This window comes from Eleutherodactylus coqui, chromosome 6 (genome assembly GCF_035609145.1).
Source record: "Eleutherodactylus coqui strain aEleCoq1 chromosome 6, aEleCoq1.hap1, whole genome shotgun sequence".
Classification (NCBI taxonomy): domain Eukaryota; kingdom Metazoa; phylum Chordata; class Amphibia; order Anura; family Eleutherodactylidae; genus Eleutherodactylus; species Eleutherodactylus coqui.
The window spans coordinates 192896368-192912344 of record NC_089842.1 but is presented as its reverse complement, the minus strand read 5'-3'; the positions used below and the strand labels follow the sequence as shown (position 1 = coordinate 192912344).

At 43.4% G+C, this 15977-nt stretch overlaps 1 protein-coding gene across 1 annotated transcript in view; it reads left to right on the top strand.

Annotated features, from left to right (window-relative positions):
* PAK6 (p21 (RAC1) activated kinase 6) overlaps positions 1-15977 on the top strand; it is a 105897-nt gene that overhangs the window by 231 nt on the left and 89689 nt on the right. The window contains exon 1 of the mRNA XM_066605845.1: positions 1-23. This exon is cut by the window's left edge and continues 231 nt beyond it. The gene's annotated coding sequence lies outside the window, so the exon portion shown is untranslated. The remainder of the gene's footprint in view (positions 24-15977) is intronic.

Below are 15977 nucleotides of genomic sequence, written 5' to 3'. Positions count from 1 at the left end.
AAGATTGCAGCGATTTACACAAGGTAGGACAGTAGAGTTTTATTCCCAGTCAGATTTCAGTACATTTTCCTTGTTTTCTTGTATTTTAGGGAACTTTCACACAGGGGGAAATATTCCACAACAGGGTCACAGATTATATCGTCCCCGAGTTCCGCACCAAAATATGAACTGCTAATTGCAGATTTAGATACGGGTTTGTTGGCAGGATTCCGCCATTTTCGCTTCCGCACCAAAAACTGCATGTTAGCAGTGTGGATGTTGGTCCTGAATATTCCGCAGGACGGAATATTCCGTAACGCCATTGTGAAATACCCTGTCCCGTGTGAAAGGTCCCTTTAAACTTTAGTGTTTTTTGTAATGTGACAAGTCTTTACATGCAGTATTGGTTGTGATTTTTATTGTGGGTCATTTTCTACTTTTTTTTTCTGACATTTTGAAAGTCCCATACATAAAGAGCTTCTTCACATGTGCGTACCTCAGCGCTGCGTTTCTGCAGAACGAACTATGCTTTACTGTACTTTTTCCGCCTGCAGGGCATGTTCATTTGCACGCAGTAAACTAGACGCACGGCTTGAAATGGCTAATTAGTTTCAGATGTGTTCCTTTTCCTGTGGAATTACGGAGGGTTTCACGCATATCCTTGCGTATTTGCACATCCCCTTGACTTCTATGGGGCCCTTTGGTGTGCACAGAAGTAGAGCATGCTGCGGGTTATTATTTTGCGCGCCCAAAATGTGTAAAGTAATATTTAACTACAAAAAAGCTGTGAAAAACGACAACAAAAACTGTGTGAAAAAGCTTTACAAAATGTTGGGTGTGAATCCATCCTCATGATGTTGATGCTGCTGGTCATTGTGGTTAACTAGACATTGTACTAATTTTTTATACAAGATGACTTGTAAGGGTGCTATTACATGAGCGCTAACCTCTAGCACTTGCGTTTTTCCGACAATTGCAGGATGGCACCTGGGAGCGCATGTTCTACCCGACAATTAGTAGTATGTGGAACCTTTCCCACGGACGGAATATTGTGCAGCAGCATTGCAGAATATGCCGTCCCTGAATTCCACACTAACATCTGCACTATTAGGCCTCATGTTCACGGGAGAATCGGATTCCTTCCCGCGGCTGAAGACACTGCGGGTCTACTACTTACCCATCGGGTCTTCATTTTCTTCATTGTGGATGTGTGTGTAAGCTCCTGCTTTTCCGCGTAATCCGTGGCCTGTCCGAGACGGGCCATGGATCGGACATCTTCTATTGACTTAAATGGAAGCTGTCTGTGCGGGATCCGCACTGAAATAGAGCATGCCACGATTTTTTTTTTCCGGACTAAAAAGTCTGCAAATCAAATCCGCATGCCTTATTTCATTTGCGGACGCCCATGTTTCCCTGTGGGCCGCAAAACAAACCCGCCCGTGGAAATAGGCTCCCTTCACATGGGCGAGAATCTAGCGGGAGTTTTGTGCATTGCGAGATGCACAAAACTCGTATGAATATTAACTCCATTTTTTTTAAATAGACTTATTCACATGAGAGATTAATAAAACGCAAAACACAGAAAGATAGGACATGGTGCGATTTTCTTTTTTTCCTCTCGCAACATCGCATTAGTGAAAACATCGCAAATGCGAAGGAAACCATTAAAAATAATTTTTCATAATTCTGCGTTTTTACTCACTCTCGCAGCACGCGATTGTATCGCCTGTGTAAAACCACCCTAAATGCCAGAAATCTGAGTGTAGAATTTGCCTCATTCAATAGGGCTAATCAGTATGTGGCCACCCGATGATCGGGATTTCAAAATCTGTGCCGTATGAACCGAGATGTAGATTCCTATTAAATTCAATGGGATGCAAAAAGCCTGTGGATTTCAGCAAGGAATCCGTGGCCATAAAACCTTCACGCGAACTGAATATTCTGCCCAGTTCTTGGTGTCTCATTGTGTTGCAGTGTCATTACAGTGTAAACAAGTTGGATGAGAGTAAAGGCTCCTTCCGATGGGTGTATGCATAAAACGCTGCATAGGGTTACACAGTGTTTTGTCGCCCTGGGAGTGGCGGTGAGCTGGCTGTCGCGGTATATGGCAGCGATAGTGTACTGTGCATGACAGGGTATCTGACGCACACTGTCATGCGCAATGTGACTTTTAAAAAAAAATTTCCCGCTCTCTCCCATAGCGGCGTTATGAATGTAACACCACAGATATGCAATGCATTCCGTGTGGACAGTGCTGCATACTCTACCTATACAGAACAATAGGGCTGTTTGTGCATGATGCTCAGTGAAATAGAGCATGCTGCATTTTTTTTTTATGCGCATATCTACATACAATGAATACACGCTAATGTGAATGGATTAATGAAAATCAATCTACTTTCATTCACTTCATTCACTGCCTTTTACACTGGCGTAAATTGCATGCATAAAACGTGGTGAAATCATGGCTGTACGAATAATCCTTAGAGATAGCATCACATGAGTGTATGCGTATTTGCGATTGTATGAGCGTGGCGTTTTTGCTGAATGACTGATGCTTTTCTGCGCATGCATTGCTGTATCTTACGGTACTTTTTCCATGCACAAAGCCATGTTCATTTTCGCTTAGGAAAAAAAATGCAGCAATTGAAATGCCTTGTTAGTCTAATGAGTTCCAGATGCGTCCTTTTTTCTGCACAATAACATTTCACGCATCTCTTAGCGTATTTTGCATGCATTTGCACATCCCCAGTGACTTTTATAAAGTCTATTGGTGCGCAAATGTGCAGGAAAATAGAGTATGCTGCAGATTTTTTTTTTTGCATGACCAAAATTTGCAGGAAAATATGTGAATGAATCCATTGAAATCAATGTGTTCTATTCTCTGCATATTGCGTGCTCAAAATTTGTGTGCGCAAATACTCCCATGTGACGCCAGCCTTAAGATAGGTATTGTTTCTACAGATCTAACCTTAAAAGGTTCTATTTCACATTTTTTTTAATCTCTCATTATTTCAGAGTTTTGGGGCCTAGTTACTATTCAAAATGACAGTTTTCTGTTAAATTCCACCAAAAAAATGTCTTACATGATTGCGCAACACATATCATGTGTTTTTAGACACTTTCAGACAGGTTTTCTGACTAGTCTGAAAATGAGATGTAGCCAAAATGGTGCCACATTGTGCCAAAATTTTGGCACAATTTTTGGCATAAACTAAGCCAACTAATCAGTGGTCTAAACTTAGACTAGATGGTCTTAACATTTGACAGATTTACTTTCAGTGATTAATCCGACCCATTTTAAGAATGTGTAGTCTACCTTTGCACGGTCTAACTTTTAGACAGTATTAGTAAATTAGCCCCATAGTATTTCTTTTCTGCTGTGTGTGAGGTAAGCAAAATATGTTAGTGATTTAAAGTATTGACAGCCGTCTACAAACAAATGTAGATTGATTTATCTTTAGCCCATGTTCTCTATTGACTATAATGTATTTTCGTGCCCAGTGATAACAAGTAATTGCAGTTAATGTTAGCCAGAGGGTAGTTTGCATTCATTATAGAGGATTACTAGCAAATCAAGTTCTTATAAAAAGGTGAAGCACCATTTTAAACGACACTGTCATAACAAAAGTATTTGGACACCTCTATTGGTAGAATGGATCATGTCCTATTAGTATGTCATGTGTAATAATAAACCATGCTATATAAGATGCAGACCCTTGGAGGTGTCAGCCATAGTTTGTTTTGCTTTCTTTTGCTTAATATGCCTTGTTCCAAGGAACTTACAGAGTTTACATGTGGTATGATTGTTGGTCATCTAGTGGACTGTTTGTGAAATTATAGCTAATGCCCAGGTCACCAGATCTACTATGGCTTATGTGATCACAAGGTGGAGGAGAGGGGGATGTACCACGGCTAAACCAAGAACCGAACAACCCAAAATATAACAGAAAGGGACAACGACAGCTGGAAAAGATTGTTCATAGAGCTCGCTTTTCCACTATCCAAGAGCACACTGAGAATGTCCAAGTCAGTGTCAGCACTGTATGATGAGAACTGCACGTTATTGGATACATGTTTGCACACAACCCGCCCATCACAAAGTTCAATGCATCAGCCCATATACAATGGTACAAGAAACGCAATCAATCAAACAGTTGAGCAATGGCAGAACATTCTTTGCAGTGATGATTCACGCTATTCCATCATCAGATAACATGGACATATCTGGGTAGGCAGGAGGCCTGGGGAGCGTCTTTTACCCGAGTGTGTTGTGCCAACAGTTTAGTATGGTGGAGGCCCCGGTGAGGTTGGGGGATGTTTTATGTGACATTGTCTCAGTCCATTAGTTGATAATGATTATCCGTTCAGTCGCATCCAACTTTTGGTCACTCTATGCATCAATGTTTTCCACGTATTCCTGTCTTTCACTGCTTCTTTCAGTTCCGTGATTGACATGTTCTTAGTGGCATTGATTATATCTAGCCATCTTGTTCTTTGTCGTCCTGATCTTCTCTTTCCACTGACTTTGCTAAGCATCAATACTGTTTCCAGTGAGTTTTTGCCTGCAACACCCAAACCCCTTGCATGAACACTATAAGTTTTTCACTCTCCCCTGGGCCATATCATCACCAATTAGTCTCATTTTCCCTCTGGCAACCATAAATATAGTCTCCAGTAAGTCTTTTATGCAGATAGTTAATTGTTTCATGGAGACTGAAGCACTGAAAATAACATAGTATTTGTTTGCACACAAGTCAATGCTGAGAAGCAGTCTTCTCACTCTTGCTGTACATTGCTGTGCTATTGGACAGGCTTCAGTCCTTCCCTGACAAGCTGGTTAGGAGCAATTTGTATAAGCTACTGTTTAGTGCGCAGTGGATCATTTCCCATGTCTAGCACTGAGGATCCAGAAGCAAAAAGAGCGACTGAGCATGTGTGTCCATCAGGACTAAGCAAGTGGTCGTGCACATAGCTATACCTTTTGAACAGAATAAAATTTCAAACACTAAACCTGGGTATTTTCCCCAGAAACACTTGCAATTGCATAATAAACAGTATTAATCTAGAATTTTCCTCTTTAAACATAGCATTCTTTACTTTCCTTTATATATATTAGTGTTTACATTACTTTCTACAATAATGAATAACATTGATTTTACTCTTTTAGTTAAACTTTACCTAACTACATAATTGCCACAAACACACTTCATCAGCACTAATAACATTTAACTATCTATTTTGGGTAAAATTCTTGCATCCCCTTACATGTCTACATCATTTTTCTTCAAATGTACTACACTCTGTAAAAAAAAAAAAAAAAAAAAAAAAAAATCCAGCACCTAGAAGTTGTTTTGCTGCAAAACTCGGCATGCAGTTACATTTCAGGCCAATGATTAGAGTTGCAGTGTGATTAGATGAATGGTCTTGCCACTTGAGATCCTAAACATGGTTCCACCCTTGGCTTATAAGAGGCTCTCAGAAGTTACTTGTGTGTAGTGACCTCTTCTTTCGCTTGTGTACAGCTTGTTGACCACTAGACGCCTCTCTGCAGCAGAGAAGAGATTACACCTCATTTCCAGAGTTGGAGAGGAGGCATATTATTGGAATGCAAGAAGCAGGGGGGTTGTATCGACCCATTGCCCATCACCTGGGCCATTCTAACCAGACTGTTAGGAGGTGTTGGGACCAGTGGATGCGTAAGGACACCCATACAAGGAGACCAGGCTCAGAACCACCAGGAGAGAGGATCATCAGACATGCACTAGCCACTCAAACTGTTTTGTTTTCCGCCATCCAGAGACAAGTGGCACTATCATTACAGGCCACTGAGTCTGTTGGAACCATTTCCAGGTGCTTGGTTGAAGGACATTTGGTGTCCCATTACTTGTACTTCCTTTGACACGCATCATCACCTGCTTGCAGTGGTGTCATGAACAACGAAACTGGACTGCTATGGAGTGGAACCAGGTTGTCTACAGCGATGAATCTAGGTTTAGTTTGGGCACTGACAACAGTCGTATTCATGTCTGGAGACCTAGGGGTAAGTGTCTCATTGCTGCCTTTGCTGTGGAGCAGCACACTGCCCCCTGCTGGTGTGATGGTCTGGGCGGCCATCACATACGACAGTTGGTCACCCCTAGTAGTGGTACGAGGGACAATGACATCTCAGCGATATGTTCAGGACATCCTGCAGCCACATGTGTTCCTCTCCTGGCGGCTTCCAAGAGGCATTTTCCAACAGGATAATGCTTGGCCACACACACAAGGGGATCACAGGAATGTCCATAAGATTGTCACACTTCTGTGGCCTGCCTGGTCATCAGATGTATCGCCAATAAAGCATGTATGGGCCCCCTGAGACAACAACTTCAACAGCCTATGAGTACAAAATTCTTGAACGCTGTAGACAGCTCCAGATCTACTGTAGACTGAATGGGCAATGTTTCAGGCTCAAGATCTGGAGAGCAAGGATCTGGGACCAACACTGCTGGAGTGTGTTTGCTGTCTAATTTCTACTGAGATCAAGGGCGGGGGAATTGGGAGGGGGACCCTGGATGTTGCATCATGTGTTCTGGATTATGATTTTCTCCAGCAGGCTTCGGGGTATTTTGCCGCTTCCGAATTGTATCGTGTGCACACATCATCGAACCAGATCAGACACAAATGCTGGTCTAAAACTGGGAGAGTCTCTACAATGTATAGAGGCTCAAGCCTTTTATTATAACACATGACAACCGCCCTTCAATGGGCGTGCAACAGATTACATCAGTAACATATAAGATTCTCATTTGTCGGATCATATAGAATCTCCCACCTCTCTGCCCACCCTCTTCCAAGTGCTGATGTAGCATGGACTTTTGTCCTAGCTCCAGTCATGTCTGTGTAGTTGACAAATCATTGTTTAACGAGCTTGTGTGAGGAGTGGAAGGGGGCCTAGGTAAACACTCAGTATTGAACACAGATCTACACAACACTATGGCCCTTAACTCTTAGAGGCTTCTTGTGCAATTTCTATGTACTCAGAGCAAATACCATGATTAGATTGTGTGTGTGTCCTTTAAACTCCTCAGAGCTAAAAGTCATTACAATAGCAAAATACATTTACGTTATACAAATCGATAGACATTTTATACAAAATAATCATCATGTCTATCACAATCCCCCCTTAAAATGTCTATCCTCTAACTCTCTATCTGATTTTCACAGTTCTCTGCGCATGAGCCTATAACTGGAGCGCGTTGAAGGTTCATTTTAGAGTCTTCAAGGGGGTGTAGGACTTGTCCACTCCTTCTGGGGATGCATCCAGCAAACTCATGGTGGGAGCGGCTTTTCCAGCATCAGTTTCACAGGTCTCTCTGACACAGGGGATAACACAGCAGACTAGAACAGAAAAGATAATCAGTTCACATACAACAGCGACGCCCGTCTGTGCCAGGATCCTTTTACCACCCGCTCATCCATGGCGAGTACTGGTCCCAAAAGTTGGCTCTTTTTAGTTAGTGCGGTCAGCTTCTTAATGACAACTGCGTCTTTACCCGCGGGTCACGTGTCGTCTAGGATGTAGGTACAACAAGTCTCCCCTATCATCTTTACAGACACTCCCCTTTTGAGCTAAAGTCATATCTAAGGTCACTCTATTTTTAAAAAAGTCATAGTCGAGGTAGGTCCTGTTGGTCGACTAGTCCCTATAAGTCGTCTCTAGTATAATTTATAAACCGCTGCTAATTATAATAAACATAATTAATCCAGTCAACATTTATTTACCATAATGATCTGGAAAATGGACTCGAATCTAGTTTTAACTTGGTCTCTAATTTTTAAAACTTGTCAGGTACCCCCCTTGGCTATCCTATGACGTCAATGTACACGTGTAGATCAAAACTACCACCAGGGGTCTCTCTTCTCGCTCTAGCATAATGTTACAATACTAGTAGCGTGCACAGGTACGCACGGCGTGGGACTCCCTAATCTTCACCCACACCAATGTCCCTCCTGGAGATAGTCCTAATGGTGAACACGTCCAGGTCGCCTCACCCTGACCCTACACTACCTAGTGACAAGACTGGAAGGAACCGCCGTACCTATGCGGAAAACAAGGATAGACCAACATGACACGATAACCACAAAACACAGACTGAGTTGGATCGAGATAAATTAACTATTGGGGGTAACCTCATTATCCTCAATGCTGTCTGACAGGATGTGGAGGAGTATAAGGGCTTTACTAAGGCACACTCCCCTGTCCAATTACCCTCCAGGCGGGTCCTCTACCTCATGTCTCCACAAAGCCAGTAAACGTCTCCTAAGGACTGGACCTGATTCTGCATCCATTCCCCTCCTATCGTACTGTAGGAGGAGCAATACCCGTTTGTGAGTTCCCCAAAAATCTCCCTCCACCCTGCCTATTTGCCTGGCAGGTGTAGTTTCCAGGGTAGTCAGTAATACTCTCTCCGGTGCAAAACACAAGTAGTTATAGAGTATTCCTTCTTCCATCTCTCACGGACAGTGTAATTAGCGGAAATGTTTGTGAAGAGACTAATAAACCACTCTTCAGCATCTACAGGGAGATTTAGGGGGACCATCCCCGAGTGTGGTCGGGCACTACCGCACACGCAACAGTTAGACTTGTTGCTCCTGTTAGCATTGTACCTCATCAACTCCAACCAGAGATTCTGGTCAGAGTAGCCAGTCGCTACTGTCAAGGTGTCCACAAAAGGTAGGGTCGGCTATGATCATCATGTTCGTCAAGGTCTTTATCTTACGGCGGAGGGGGTTAATTATGGGCACGGGACTAAGTGAAGGTTTCCATTCGGCTGCATCTACCATACCCCTTATTTTAAACTTCCCTAAGGGATCTGTCCTCCCGTACCGGTATGTCCCCAGACTGTAAGTCCCCCCGTCCCCCGGGCTTGGATCTCCCATGGTTAGTGTAACAACCGCATTAAAACGAAGCAGCATACTAAGTTCAGCCTTCCAACACCTGCTGTCCTTATTATTCTCAAGGAGGGTTATACGACTAATTAGGGATTTCCCGCTCTTATCTTTCTTATTTAAGGCAGTTCGCGGTTTATAGGACTAGTCTGTTCCTGCGTTACATCCCACTAATCCCCAATAACGGCAGTCTTCTCCCCAGACGTTATCAGTGGCGCGAACATATTGTATTCCCCGGGTATATAAGTCATATAACCAGCTGGACTGAGCTAAATCTGGCCTGCGGTGGGATCTTGCGCCTAGACACGGGACCACAGTACAATAGTCGAAGGAATATGCGGCTACTTGAGCATTGGACGAGTTATACTAGAAGGTAACCATACCCCCATATTCTTCCGACTAAGGATTCCAGTTGCCACCCTCCTCTCTCACTAGCCCTAACCAGAGTAATGTCTTTGGCACAACTAAGATTGGTCTCCCGGATCTGAAGCTTTCTTACAGTATGAAGCATGGATCCATGTAAGTCTTTCGGCTAGTTTCACAGCTGTGGCAGTAGTCAGAAGCACCTGGTAGGGGCCATCAAATCGGAGCTCAGGAGGGTGCTTCCTGAGGAACTTCTTGACGCACACCCAATCCCCAGGCTGCAAGATATGTGTCCCAGTGTCTGCCTCTGAGTCTGGAAGAGAACACCTGTGCATAGGCTTTGGTTAGTTCTTTAACAACGGAAATCACATACTCAGTCAACACATCAGATTGTAATTGTAACTACTGAGGATAGTAACAACCTAGCCTTGGGGCTAGCCCAAACAATCTCGTAGGGAGATAATGTATAATCGCCCCTGGGTTCATATCTAACACTGTATAAGGCTATTGGATGACAGTCTTTCCAAAGTGGCGTCATTTTTAAGTATCTTACTTTTTAGCGTGCCACTACGTCTCTCCACCTTTCCACTACTCTAAAGATGGTAGAGTATGTAAAAGGCCTGGGATACACCCAGAGCAGACATGACATGTTACATTCACCTGCGAAGTTTGTACCTCTGTCTGACTCTGAATCACTTCTGGTACCCCCATATTCACAGTTTACCTCGTTCATGAGCTTCTTTGCGGTTACCTACTTGTTTACCTTGGTAACCGGGTCGGCCTCCAACCTGCAAAGACATCAACAACAACAAGCACGTATTCATACTTCCCAACAAGTGGGAGCTGAACGTAGTCAATTTGCAATCCCTGAAATGGGTAGAGTGGTCCAGGCAAGTGTGATGTGGCAAATTTACTTCTGCCCTGTCTCACCCATGGCATAGATCATGCTAAACTGGACAAATGATGCAGCAGCTACAGAGAACCTAGAAGTCGCCCATCCTCTTTCAAGCGTCGTCGTCATTACTGCTTTACTAGGTGGGTCTTTCCGTCCATCAGCTGGGCCATCATGGGATACAGGAACTGTGGTGGGCAAGTGCTGTTGACTGTTCACCACACGCTGTCCTGTTTCTGCTGCTCCCATATTAGTCCATTTATTCTTTCCTTCCTTGCTGGCTTGTAACTGTAAAAGTCTTTAGCATATCAAAGTCCAAATTTTTGTCAATGTCTAAAGTTTTTACCACTGACTCATGGCGTCAGTATCTTTTCTTCTTTCTTCCACGGCTTGAGGGCCGCTGCCTTTGCTATGCTGTCAGCGAGGGTGTCGTCTCTCACCTCTCCAGTGTAGGAATCGGTGCGAACTCTCAACTTTGTCAGGTAGAAGCAGGGCCTCCATGCGACTCTGTACCGCTGCACCATTCTCAATTGGTTGTCCTGCTAAGGTAAAAAAACTCTCTGGCCTTCCATATTGGGCCGTAATCATGAGCTATGCCAAATGCATACCAGGAGTCAGTGTAAAGGGTTGCCGTCTTACCTCTCGCCACTCTACACGCCTTAGTGATGGCCTTTAATTCCGCTTCTTGTACTGAGACATGCGGAGGCAGAACTTCTGCTTCTAAGACATCTTGTTGTGTGACCACTGCATATCCGATGTGGAGTCATCAATCCTCACCCTGGTACCATCTGCAAAAAGCTCAACATATGCATTATCAACAGAGGTTCTGATAACTGTTTGCATATCTGCAGTTTCTTACTGTATTAGTACTAAATAATCGTGCTGATGTTCTATTTCACATGGCTCAGAATCTTGTTATCTTATTCCATTTATTTATTTATTTATTTTTTTCAAACCCAATCGCTGATCTACAACACGTAGATCATCTATGGCCCAGATCACCTCTGCCTCCCCCCTTTTGAACCGGAATACTCAATGGAAAAAAAAGAGTAATTGCGTTCAAACTAGTAAACCAAGAGGCACAAAAACAAGCACTTTGTAGGTCAAGGTGACATTGTATGCAGCGAAGTCTGAGCGAAAATCTCCTTACAAAAAAATGTTTTTCCTTTTAGGTCGCAGTTAGCATTTTTTAACACAAGGGGGCGCAACACAAGTCAAATTTTACGTCACCCAGTGTAATAGTATTTCAGGGTATGGCCAGCGTTTAGCTTTTACTCTCCTGTCGGAATATAATTATAGCTTCAGTGTAGACTGACACTAGAATATACAAAAGACTTAAAGAATACGGATGAATTAACATCCTACTCTGGGCAATTCAGTCCCTCTTTCTTCACATAAAAAGTAAAATTACTTCATCAAATTGCGTGAAAAAGTTTGCTGGGTGACTATAGGGAAATTATTTCATCTGTAGGAGCCTTCCATAACATCATCGGTCTGAGTATCCATTGGAGAAGTGGGCAGTGGAAAACAGAGCCCCTGGGAACATGAGAGAGCGTCCCCTGTCATGTATTCCCGGCCTCTGTCCCCCATGCATCAACTCCAATCTTCCATACACTATAAACCAGCTTAGTCATCTACTATGTCCCAAGCTGCATCTCCACAAGGGTTTGTTTCCCTGAACTTATCACACATCCAAAGTGGCCACATCTTGGAGCGTAACAAAGTCTGGTCAAACAAAACCTTACTTCAGACAATCATGATGTTAGCACTGGATACAGTGGCATTGGGGAATATAGGCCTCCCAAATGCAGCAAAATGGCCGCCAGAGGCAGAAAGGGGCGGGGCTACAAATCTCCCAGGTGAGGCAAGATGGCTGCCGGAGGAACGGGCGGGGCCAGGGGCAGCAGCACTTCCAGGTGAGGCAAAATGGCCGCTGGAGGAGGAAGGGGCGGGGCCAGGTCCTGTCCCGGATGGGGAGGGACCGGAAGTAACATCACACACCCTGAAAGTGAGCACATGGGGGGAAGTAACTTCAGGGTGGGGGCAGGCCTCACTACATTTACTGCAGAGTCACACTATGTTGGATTGTAAACATTGCAAGCACGGCCGCCATTACAGGGAGGGGCTGTAGTCAACACAAAGGCATTACATTGTTCATTAGCAATACACATACCCCCCTACATGCTTTCCCCTCTTCAATCTCTTAACTACGTTATACCTCCTCCTAGCAATCTAAAAACACCTTTCTTTCTGCTAAGCTTCCTGCTCATCTTCTGAAAACTTTCTACAACCTATCTTACCATATTCATTTCTGCTTATCTGTCCATGACCTGACATTTCTTTCTGCAACTTTTCCTGGTCCTTTCCCATTGTTCAGTAAACTCTGCTCCCTTCCCTTCAGCAACCAGATCACAAGCTCTATGACCTTTTGCCCTTGCTCACTTTGCTCCCCATTCTCTAAACAACCTGCGTCTATGCCTAACCTTCTCAATCTGCTCAACTCTATTCTATTCGAAGTTTCTGGACACAGTAGTGTTTCTCTTGTAAAATCTGCTTTCTTCAAATCCTTCCAATATAACCTCTCTTTCCCACTCAGATTACAATGCACATTAATTCTACAAAACAAAGACAAAGGCAACAGAAAGAGTTAATTGGAAAAAGCTTTCAGTTCACTCTTATCAGCAAACCTCCCCCCAATAATAAACACTGCACATTCTTTCTATAATACCAGACAGACGGGATTACTGGAGAATACCCACAACGGCTCAAGGTATATATCTCATCTACCTTTTTTAACAACCCACCGTCTAGTAATCCCCAAGAGCACTTCTTGTACACGTTCTAGACAGGACATTTTAGCTATACACAGAGACTGACGATTATTTTCAATGACCAAGAGTTTCTGGAGTCAGCCGTCACAAAGCACGGCTATACTTCACACGTATATACCTTTTCACATATGAGAACATAACACGCTCAATCATAAAAGGTAGATATACGTATCATAAATTTTCCTAACCTCACACTAGTTTACCTAGGAGCAAGTGTCTGGCGTGTTCCCTCAGACCTAAACAGCCGAGTCCGCCCTTCCGACACATTAACCCTCACAGAATTTGTCTCTTGGTCTTGTATACACAATTTTTAACCGTCTCAGACATAGCAGCCACAGCATACAAAATACCCCTAGACAGGTAACATGGTGATTTTTCGAGTGGACAGACCTGTCTTTCAGTGCTGATGTAGCATGGACTTTTGTCAACTACACAGACATGACTGGAGCTAGGACAAAAGTCCATGCTACATCAGCACTTGGAAGAGGGTGGGCAGAGAGGTGGGAGATTCTATATGATCCGACAAATGAGAATCTTATATGTTACTGATGTAATCTGTTGCACGCCCATTGAAGGGCGGTTGTCATGTGTTATAATAAAAGGCTTGAGCCTCTATACATTGTAGAGACTCTCCCAGTTTTAGACCAGCATTTGTGTCTGATCTGGTTCGATGATGTGTGCACACGATACAATTCGGAAGCGGCAAAATACCCCGAAGCCTGCTGGAGAAAATCATAATCCAGAACACATGCTTTATAATACAGAGGGAATGTTACCCTCCACGTATTATCTAATGACATGTAGAACCAGTATCGGACTGGGTGCCCAGGGCCCACCAGTAAACGTCACTCTGAGGGCCCACTGTACAGCTAGATGCAAATATTAGTTGATCCTCACTCACAGATTCTTTGCCGCTATATTCTTCATATACTTCATGTGACTCTCTTTCTACTGAAGTGTATGGAGAATTCTCTGGGCAGGAATTGATGGACTTCCTTTCACCCAGTATGTGGAGATTTTGTGTGCAGCTCAAGTGAGAATGGGGACTGGGGGCCAACCTTGGTTCAGGGCCCTCCGGGGGAAAGGATTCACCTGTGGTTCACCTGTTCCGCTGTGGGCCATTTCAACCCAGTGTAGAATCACAAGTGGATGTCACATCATGCTGGAGGTGACAAAATATTCATCAGTAAACAGAAAAAATAGAATTACTGCTGATTAAAACAAAGAAGGTAAATTAATGTACAATAAATATGAGACGGGCCTAACCTGCTTCTCCTGAAAATCAGTTTAACAATTCTGTTAAATCTTTAGTTTTGCTGAGACGTTGAAATCCGATTACCATTTGACGTCTGTTTAATATTTCATTTACCCATAGGCAGATGAACATGGTGTGCAAGCACTGCAGCAAATACTCATGGGCTAAGAAAATACCTTAGCTTTGTAAAAGTATGTCCATGTGATCACACCTTGACACTCATGCTGAATGACACAGTTGGAATATATTGCTGTTTGGTATATTACTGTATGCAGCATGGGCAGAAACTAAGCAGCTGCCAAATACATTTGTCGATGTATACAATAGTTATTAGATTAAAGGGGTTGTCCAAGTTAAGGAGACCCCCGTCACTGGGTCCCTCATGCATTAAAATAAGAAATGAGCAGTTACTCACCTCTCCCCGCTCCCCACTCGTAACTGCCAGTAGCTGCGGTCTCTCTGTGACGTCACTATACAGTCTGAGCTCGTCTACAAACAAGCTGCAGCAGCCAATGACAGCGCTCAGCAATCATGGCTGAATACTGTCATTGGCTGCTACAGCAGAATTACAGGATGTCACAGCAGCCTGTAAACAAGGACAGTGGAGACCAGAGCTGGTAACGGGGGACAGAGACTAACCACTAATTTGTTATTTTAACATATGGGAGACCTGGTGACAGGGGTTTCCTTAACTCAGACAACCCAACTGATAGGGGAGAATATGGGCTTATGTTCACAGCCGTGTTTTCACCACGTATTACGCAAGCGTTGCACTGCCGCGTAATACACGGTGAGTGGAGTCGATGAAAGTCAATGGACTTTCATTGATCCGTGTACGTGTAGACACTGTGTATTGATACATACAAGAAGTAGTTTGCAGCATGCTCTATTTCTCTGCATACTACGCAGCGTGAGCCCTATACATTAGTATAGGCAGTGTATGAAACACTGTCAATATGCAATACATTGCATATGGGCGGTGTTTTCATATGCATCCCTGCTGTGAAACAGGGCAGGGAATTTTAAAAAAAAGAAGTCACTCTGCGCATGTCCATGTGTGTGTGATACATGGCCATGCATAATGCACTCGTATTACGCATTGTTTACAAAATTGGTAAAATGCTGCATGGAGAGCCACAACGTTTTACCAACATGTTTGTGGACATGAGCACTAAAGACGGAGACCACATTATAAAGTACAATAGTTGCTTAATTTTACCCAAATTGCATGCATGCTATATATGTTTGGCACAAACTATGCCATGCTGCAAACACCTATGTTGTACATGAAATTCCAGTTTTTTGTGCCAAGGATTGTGCAAGTTGATAATAAATTTGGCACAACCATCACAAGCTGTTCAGAACAAAGTTAAAGGGAATGTATCACCTATAAAACCAGATAGCGAAGCGGCCATCTTGCCTGAGTTGATTTCAGCAGCATTTAGAATTATGTTTTACAGCAGAACTAATGGTAAATTCACACAATACACAGGAGCTGACCCATTGACTTCTATGGGAGAGTGTTGTGAGCATGCTTTGTGATTTATGCAGAGGTCATTGTGTGGGGAGAGGGAGTTGAGCTGTGAACATCACAGATTGTGAATTGTGGATCTTGTGTTATCTATATGTAAGTGTTACTTTTCATTGTAATCCATGATAATGAGATGACTGCTGAACAGGTTTCTCTACAAAACAGGAAGGGTTGTTATTACTATTAGGCTCA